Below are 10,013 nucleotides of genomic sequence, written 5' to 3'. Positions count from 1 at the left end.
CTCCATGTCTTTCTGTGACTTGATCACTCATTTTTTTTAAAGATTTTATTTATTTATTTGACAGAGAAAAAGATCACAAGTAGGCAGAGCAGCAGGCAGAAGGAGAGAGGGGGAAGCAGGCCCCCCGTGGAGCAGAGAGCCCAATGCAGGGCTCGATCCCAGGACCCTGAGATCATACCTGCGCCTAAGGCAAAGGCTTAACCCACTGAGCCACCCAGGCACCCCGATCGCTCATGTCTACTTATTGCTGAATAATATTCCATTAAAATGGATGTGCCATGGTTTATTTATCAATTCACCTATTAAAGGGCATCATGGCTGCTTCCAATTTTTGACAATTATAACTAAAGCTGCTATAAACACCTATATGCAGGTTTTTGTGTGGTCCTAAGTTTTACTCTCATTTGAGTAAATATCTAGAAGCACCGTTGCTCAGTCTTATGGTAAGACTATGTTTAGCTTTGCAAGAAACTGCCAATTATCTTCCAAAGTGGCTGTACCATTTTTCGTTCCCCCCAGCAATGGATGAGCGTTCCTATTGCTCCACACCCTCGCCAGCGTGGGGCTCTTAGCATTCTGGATCTTAGGCATCTCACTTGCTTTAATATGCATTTCCTTGAGGACATATGATGTGGAACATCTTTTCATGATTAGAGGCCTTCTTTGGTGAGGTATCTGTCCAGTACTTTTGTCCTCTTTTTAACTGGGTTGCTTGGGGGTTTTAGACTGTAAATTTTGGGAAAATAATTTATCTATCTCCATTAAAATTTAAAATTCACATTCCCAGTGGTTCAGCAGTGCCACTTCTCAAACACCCTGTGCCTATAACACGGGGAGTTTTAGGAACAAATCAATTGTGTCCTCAAATTCATGTCCACCTAATGCCTAAGAAGTCTTTATGCTGCTCCTGAGCTCAAGGCAGTAAATGGGTCCGGTCTCCAACCGGGAAACTGGCGTCTTCCCTTACATGTATTGGATACCAGAACCGCCACTTGCATGTCCCTCTTTAAGACCTCCAAGTCACTAAGTAGAATCAAAGGAGTATTTCTCCAAATAGAGGAGGTATGGGAACAAAGCAATGAGCTTTTCCACTCCAGCACAGTCACTTTAGAACAAGACATCTATTTCATTGCTCCATCCAAATATGGACTCCAATGTGGGAGGGGCCGAGGTCTGGTTCTAACACATATAGGAAAACCAGTCTTGTTATTTTATCATCACACCATGTTGTGGGTCAAAAACAACATTAGTATTAAGAGAGTTCTCACTCTCTTCATGGCCAAGACCTGGGGATGCCTGGGTGGCTCAGTCAGCTAAGTGTCGGCCTTTGGCTCAGGTCATGATCCTGGGGTTCAGCCCCACATCGGGCTCCCTGCTCTGCAGGAAGACTGCTTCTCCCTCTGCCTGCCGATCCCCCTGCTTGTGCTGTCTCTCAATCCTCTGATAAACAAATAAACAAACAAACAAATAAATAAATAAAATCTTTAAAAAGAATATAAACAAGACTTGGTTGCTAAGAAACCTCAGATGTTCAAAGAATTTCGACTTCACCACCAGAAGAAACATTGAACAGAATGTGCTGCATTTTCTGGAGTTTGGCTTTGTTTTTGTTTTTCTTCCCAAGAGAGAATATTCAGGCAACCAGAAGCATGACCAGACCCAGACTTCTTATACCCAGAATTTAAAGACAATAGTCTTGAGAGAAAAAGGGTGTGGGTGACCATGAAGCTATCTCAGAGAACTTCTTTGGAACATGCACGTGGACAAGACAAAATCAGGATATAAAAGTCGATGTAGAAGCCAGAAACAAAAATTTGAAAATACTTCTACAGGGATAACCTTATTAGCAATTAGCCAGGGACTTCTCTCTCCTCAGTTGACCAGTTGTACAGCATGAGGAAGAGCAGAGCTGAGCGGGGATGCCCCCTGGTGGTCAGAAATAGAATGGCTTCAGTGTCTGGAAAAGGGGAGATTTCCGCTTTTTGGCTGTTATCTGAAAGGAATAAGAGAAAGAACAGACATCAGAAATGTCCCTGGCCAAACCTTTCAGGGAAGAAGCAAGGCAGAATATGGTGAGGTTCACGCGGAGAAAAGTAGACTGCAGATAAAGGAACAATGAATCTCTGCTGGAGGATGGAGGATGGGGGGAAAGCTGGCTCCCTCCCTACTGGACCAATGGATGTGAGTCTAGATGCCATCAGTCTGGTATAGAGACAGTAGACTAGGTTAATGGAATTAAGGCTGACTCATTTTTCTTCAGAATTCCTTTAATGCTATTATAATAATGAAATGAAAATAACAGAAGTATGCAGTTAAAAAAATGATGAATGAACCAAAGAGATCATCTCTTTGGGCCTCAGAACCAAGGAACAATGAGGCAGGGGTTGGTGCTTTGAGTAATTAACTGACTTTTGTTTTCTTAACCTCTCTCCTTTGATCATCATCCTTACTTCCCTGTACCCTCTACTCTTTTTCCTTCTCTCTTTCTGCCTTCTTTTCCTTCCTTTCTTTCACTTTTCTGGTTAAATATATCATACATAGAGAAAAGGATAATATTTAAATAAACACTTATATCCTCTCCCCCACATAAGAAACAGAATATCACCAATACCAATGAAGTAACCTGGGTGCCCCTCCTTCTTTATTTTCAGGGGTAACCTGAATTTGGTATTTATCCTTCTCTTCATTTTCTTTTGTGTCACCACCTATACATGTACTCTTAGACAATATATCATTTAGTTTTGCATGACTTTGAACTTCACAAAAATAGAATCATATAAGTATTCCTTTTTTGTTGTTCTTGCTTTCTTCAACCAAACGTTGCATGTAAATTTTTCATACCTCTAGGCGTGCCTGCATGGCTCAGTTGCTCAAGCGTCTGACTCTTGGTTTTGGCTCAGGTAGTGATCTCAGGGTCAGGAGATTGAGCCCCAAATCGGACTCCGCGCTCCCTGGGGAGTTGGCTTGAAGATCCTCTCCCTCTGCCACTCCCCCATTCTCCTACGCACACTTTGTCTGTCTCTCTCAAATAAATAAATAAATCTTTACTTTGGGGCGCCTGGGTGGCTCAGTGGATTAAAGCCTCTGCCTTCAGCTCTGGTCATGATCCCAGGGTCCTGGGATCCAGCCTTGAGTCGGGTTCTCTCCTCAGCAGGGAGCTTCCTCCTCTCTCTGACTGCCTCTCTGCCTACTTGTGATCTGTGTCTGTCAAATAAATACAATCTTTAAAAAAAAATAAATCTTCATTTTTAAGATTTTTAAAATTAATATGAGAGAGAGAGAGAGTACAAGTGGGGGAGAGGCAGAAGGAGAACCAGACTCCCCACTGAACTGGGGAGTCTGACATGGGGCTCTATCCCAGGACCCTGAGATCATGACCTGAGCTGAAGGCAGATGCTTCAGTGACTGAACTACCCAGGTCACCCCAAAGAATGAACCTTTACAAATTTTTTTTCATACCTCCAGAAAGCCCACATCTCATAAATGTATAGCTTGATCAATCAACATTAAATTTTTCATTTGAATTTCATCAACATTAATATGCAGCTCTAAGTTCATTATTTTTTATCTTTAAATATAATTTTTTAAAAGATTTTATTCATTTGAGAGAGAGAGAGCGCGTGAGCAGGGGGAGGGGCAGAGGGAAAAGGTAGATGCAGACTCCCTGCTGAGCAGAGAGCCCAAATTGGGGCTTAATCTCAGGACCCCAGGATTGTGACCCGAGCCAAAGGTGGACATTTAACTGACTGAGCTACCCAGGTCCCCTCAATATAATTTTTAACACTTTATTTTTTTAAAGATTTTTTTTTATTTGACAGAGAGAGACACAGTGAGGGAGGGAACACAAGCAGGGGGAGTGGGAGAGGGAGAAGCAGGCTTCCTGCTGAGCAGGGAGCCCGATGTGGGGCTCCATCCCAGGACCCTGGGATTATGGCCTGAGCCGAAGGCTTATAGCCTGAGCCACCCAGGTGCCCCTTAACACTTTATTTTTAAGTAATCTCTACATCCACCCAACAAGGGGCTCAAACCCACAACCCTGAGATCAAAAGTCATAGGTTCCGTTGACTGAGCCAGCCAGGTGCCCCTAAATATAATTTTTGATACAAAGAATACAGTAAGTATAAAAATCATCATAATAAATACTTTATTCCATACTATTCCATAAATGAAATTTCACAAGTAACTTGTACCTGCATATGATTCTTCTCATCACTTCTCATCTCATTTCTGACATAGACGGATTGTGTCCCCTGAAAATTCGTATGTGAAAGCCCTAACCCCCAGCATGACTGTATATGTTACCTATAGGGAGGTAATTAGGTTAAATGAAGTATTTTTTTTTTAAGATTTGTTTATTAACTTGAGAGAAAGAGGAGAGGAGAGAGGGAAATAGAGAATCCTCAAGCAGACTCCCCACTGAGTGCAGAGCCTGACACAGAGCTCAATCACCCTGAGATCATGCCAGGTTAATGATAGCATAGGAATAGATAGATAAATAAATAAATGCCCCAGATTAAATGAAGTCTTATGTACGGGATTCTAATCTGATAAGACTGGTATTCTTTTTTTTTAAGATTTTATTTATTTATTTTATTTATTTATTTGACAAACAGAGATCACAAGTAGGCAGAGAGAGAGAGAGAGGGGAAAGCAGGCTCCCCACTGAGCAGAGAGCCTGACGTGGGGCTCGATACCAGGACCCTGAGACCATGACCCAAGCCGAAGGCAGAGGCCTTAACCCACTGAGCCACCCAGGCGCCCCAAGACTGGTATTCTTATAAGAAAATAAAACAAGATGAAATCAGAGAGAGACACAAACCATAAGAAACTCTTAATCATAGAAAAAAAGCGGGGGGTTGGGGGGGGGGGGGTGGGGGAAGGGGTAACTGGGTGATGGGCATTAAGGAGGGCAAGTGATGTAATGAGCACTGGGTGTTCTATAAGACTGATGAATCACTGACTTCTACCTCTGAAACCAATAATACATTATATGTTAATTAATTGAATTTAAAAAATAAAAATAATATTTTAGGGGGCACCTGGGTGGCTCAGTGGGTTAAAGCCTCTGCCTTGGGCTCAGGTCATGATCCCGGGGTCCTGGGATCGAGCCCCACGTCCGGCTCTCTGCTCAACGAGGAGCCTGCTTCTACCTCTCTCTCTGCCTGCCTCTCTGATTACTTGTGATCTCTGTATGTCAAATAAAATCTTAAAAATAATAATAATAATATTTTATTTTTAATAATTTTTTAAGATTATTTATTTATTTATTTGACAGAGATCACAAGTAGGCAGAGAGGCAGGCAGAGAGAGTGAGGGAAGCAGGCTCCCTGGCGAGCAGAGAGCCCGATGTGGGGCTTGATCCCAGGACCCTGGGATCATGACTGGAGCAGAAGACAGAGGCTTTAACCCACTGAGCCACCCAGGCGCCCCATATTTTTTAATAATTTTTTAAAAAAAGAAACAATACATTAAAGCTTTTTAGCACTTAGTGGGTGCTCAATAAATATTAGTTCCCTTTAGGGGCACCTGGGTGGCTCAGTTGGTTAAGTGACTACCTTTGACTCAGGTCATGATCACAGGGTCCTGGGATGAAGTCCCGCATTGGATTCCCTGCTCACTGGGGAGCCTGCTTCTCCCTCTCCCTCTGCTGCTCTGCCTGCTGCTCTGCCCGCTTCCTCTCTCTGTCAAATAAATAAAATCTTTGAGAAAAAAAAATATATTAGTTCTCTTTAAAAAAAAAGAAAAAAAGAAAAGAAAAGGAAGAGAGACCAGAACTTTTTCCCCGCCAGCACACACCGAGGAAAAGCCATGTGAGGCCTCAGCAACAAGGCCGGAAGAGAGATTTCACAGAAACCCAATCAGCAGTCACCTTCATTTCGGACCTCCAACCTCTAGAACTAGGAGAAAATAGATTTCTGTTGTTTAAGCGCCCCCAGTCTGTGGTCTTCTGTTAAGGCAGCCCGAGCTGACCAAGACACCTTCCCTCCTGCTAAAGAGGTAGCCGTTATTCTGGATATGTCAACTTTTTCTTCTCATAGAAAAACCATGTAGTGTTTCCCTGCATATATTTTTTTGCCTAAATTTTTGAGATTTACAAAGTTGTACTCAGGTCATACATAGCCTTCAGGACGTTTTTTTCACTCAGCATTATGTTTTGGGTTTTTGTTGTTGTTGTTGTTGTTGTTTTGTTTTAAGATTTTATTTATTCATTTGACAGAGAGATAGAGAGAGCACGAGTAGGCAGAGGGAGAGGGAGAAGCAGGCTCTCCACCAAGCAGGCAGCCCGATGTGGAGCTCCATCTCAGGACCCTGGGATCATGACCCGAGCCGAAGGCAGCCACTCAACCGACTGAGCTACCCAGGCGCCCCAACATTATGTTTTAAGACTTACACGTGTTGCTGCATATCACTATAGTCCATTTGCATATATAGATCATATGGCATGGGCCATTCTGTCAGTGGATATATGGCTGACTTCCATTGTTTGTTTGTTTGTTTTTTAAAGATTTTATTTATTTAACAGAGAGAGAGAAAAAGAATCACAAGTAGGCAGAGAGAGAGGGGGAAGCCGGCTTCCTGCTGAGCAGAGAGCCTGATGCGGGGCTCGAGCCGATCCTAGAACCCTGAGATCATGACCCGAGCCACCCAGGCACCCCTGTTTGGTTTTTGTTTTTTTTTTTATGATTTCTAGTGTTGCTTTTATGAGCAGAGCTGCCTTTTTATTTTTTTTAAGATTTTTATTTTTTATTTATTCATGAGAGACACAGAGAGAGGCATAGGGAGAAGCAGGCTCCTGGCAGAGCAGGGGGAGCCCGATGTGGGACTGGATCCCAGGACCCTGGGGTCATGACCTGAGCAGAAAGCAGTCGCTTAACCAACTGAACTACCCACGTGCCCTCAGGTGAATTTCCATAGACAAAAGCTGCAAGAATTCTGAGGGCCATTTCATCCCAGTGAAAGTCTTTGGCCATGAATGACAAAAATAAGGCAGAGTCTGAAGTGCAAGAACCAGGCCAAGGGATGCTTGTAGCAGAGAAGTGAGTGACAAAGAAAGAACAGATTGTTAAATGAGTGCCATGGGAACTCTGGGTGATAATTGAGAAAAGTAAAGCTAGAGCCCCACTTAATATGATATAATGAATAAAGGTAGGTAACAACGTATACAGCTTTTTCTTCTTTTAAAGATTTTATTTATTCATTTGACAGAGCGAAACACAGAGAGGGAAGACAAGCAGAGAAGCAGGAGAGGGAGAAGCAGGATTCCTGCCGAGCAGGGAGCCCAATGCCGGGCTCAATCCCAGGACCCTAGGATCATGACTGAGCCAAAGGCAGACACTTAATGACTGAGCCACCCAGGCACCCCAACAATGTATACATTAAAAAAAAAAAAAGCACCCAACTTTATGTACTCTTAAAAATGCAGATTTTGGGGGCCTCATGACAGAGTTGAAGAATGAAAAGCCCTGAGGCAGGTCCCAGAAAACTGCATCTCCAACAAGTTCCCGAGGTGATAAAATGCATTCATCTGTAAATATTTCCTACATTTTCTTGTAGCGCTTTTATAATTTTAAGGTGGACAAGGCATGATTCAAAGCCAGAAGTCAGTATAGAAAATATCAGTAGATAAGGGTATGTAAAATAAAAAACTTTTATTTGTCAATAAAAAGAAATCTCCTGGGGCACCTGGGTGGCTCAGTGGGTTAAGCCTCTGCCTTTGGCTCAGGTCATGATCTCAGCATTCTGGGATCGAGCCCCACATCAGGCTCTCTGCTCAGTGGGGAGATTGCTCCCCCCTCCCCCTGCCTGCCTACTTGTGATCTCTCTCTCTGTCAAATAAATAAATAAAATCTTAAAAAAAAAAAAAACAACTCCCATGAACCAAAAGTGAAAGGCAAACAATGAGCTAAAAATTAAAATTACAAAATATATGACAAAGAAAAATATGAAAAGGGGTCAATAACCTTCAAATGTAATGAGCACTTTTAAATCAATAAGAAAAAAATTCCTATAAAAGAATAGGCAAAGGACATAAATAGGTAATCCATTTACATAAGACATGTAAATGTCTAATAATATGTCAAAATATTATTACTAATACTCCACTTTTCATCTGTCCACTTTTTCTCCATAAAAAATGTGGCATATATATGTATATATGTAAATATATACATATATATATAGTGAAAGATTATTCAGCCACTAAAAAAGAAAAAAATTCTGCCATTTATGACAGCATTGACAGACCCTGAAGCCATTATATTAAGTGAAATAAGAAAGAGAACGACAAGTACTATATGATGTCACTTGTATGTGGAATCTAAGGAAACTGAACTCAGGTACAGAAAACAAATTATTGCTTGTCAGAGGCAGGGGGTGGGGAAGTGTGGCGGGTAGGGGAAATGGTAAAGGTGGTCAAAAGGTACAAATTTTAGGTAAAAGGTAGAAAAGTTCTGGAGATACAATGCACAACATGGTGACTATAGTTAACTACTGTATTGTATATTTGAAGGTTGCTAAGAGAGTAGATCTTAAAAGTTCTTATCAGAAGAGGAGAAACTAGGTGAAGTAATAGTTGTTAACTGATTGGGGTAGTCATTTTGCAACATATACATACATCAAATCATTATGTTGTCTACCTTTTTTTTTAAAGATTTTTATTTATTTATTTGACAGACAGAAATCACAAGTAGGCAGAGAGGCAGGCAGAGAGAGGGGAAGGGAAGCAGGCTCCCCACTGACCAGAGAGCCCGATGAGGGGTTCGATCCCAGGACCCTGAGATCATGACCTGAGCCAAAGGCAGAGAGGCTTTAATCCACTGAGCCACCCAGGCACCCCTATGTTGTCTACCTTAAACTACTATAACTTAGTTATATGTCATTATAGCTCAAGAAGTCTGGAAAATTTTTAAGATATGAAATAATGGTGATTTACTCTCTCATCAAAGATGCAGGTTTCTTATCTCAACAGTCCTCCTCAATAATTCTGAAAGTAAAGAAACAACTTTATTCAGGACAGATCTAGTTTCTGGTTCTGTACTTCAAAAGCTATATCTTTTTTTTTAAGGTTTCATTTATTTATTTGACAGAGAGAGCACAGGTAAGGGAAGCAGCAGGCAGAGGGAGAAGGAGAAGCAGGCTCTCTGCTGAGCAAGAAGCCTGATGCGATGCGGGGCTGATCCCAGGACCCTGAGATCATGACCTGAGCCAAAGGCAGACGCCTAACCAACTGAGCCCTCCAGGAAGCCCTCTTTTCTGTATTTTGTTTCTTCTGTTTCTGCTATTCTTTTAGTAATTTTTTTAAGATTTTATTTATTTATTTATTTAAGAGACAGACAGAACTTGAGCAGGGGGAGGAGCAGAAGGAGAGAGAGAGGGACAAGCAGACTCCCTGCAGAGCACAGAGCCTGAGTTAGGGCCCCATTCCTGGACCTCGAGATCATGACCTGAGCCAAAGATGTTTAACCGACTGAGCACCCAAGCATCTCTCTTTTTGTAACTTCTTAAGCTAGACACTTAGCTCACTCATCTTTAGACTTTCTTCTTATATAAGCAATTCAAGGGCAAAAGAAAAATCTTACTTTTTATGGCTAAAGCATAGATATACATAATGAATGATACAGCACAGCACAGAAATCTACAGTGCATCTGTGGTCTTAAAATTATATAGACAGGGAATTATATAGGTGATTAGGGAAAGAAATGTCTAAAAAGTTTCCTTAGGGGGATAATAATGAAAGAAACGTTGAAAAACACCACCCTAAGACCGGGATCTGAGGGAAAGTAGTTAACTTGGAAAGTTCATGTGGCACCAATCGGGAGGGGAAGAAGTGATACAGGAGGGAAGGCAGCCAAGAGGGAGGATGCTTTCAGGCCAGCTTCCACTGGGGAAATCCAGAGGGCATCACCTCTGAGTCATGCCATCTGTGCTGAGGGAGCCCAGGTATTTATTCACTAGCTCCTGGCCAGCTTTCATTGAGGGCTGCTCCCAGGGAGTAATTCTTCACTCTTCCGGC

Source organism: Lontra canadensis, unplaced genomic scaffold (assembly GCF_010015895.1).
Source record: "Lontra canadensis isolate GAN:19392208 unplaced genomic scaffold, GSC_riverotter_1.0 scaffold23, whole genome shotgun sequence".
Classification (NCBI taxonomy): domain Eukaryota; kingdom Metazoa; phylum Chordata; class Mammalia; order Carnivora; family Mustelidae; genus Lontra; species Lontra canadensis.
Note: the sequence above shows the minus strand (reverse complement) of the source record.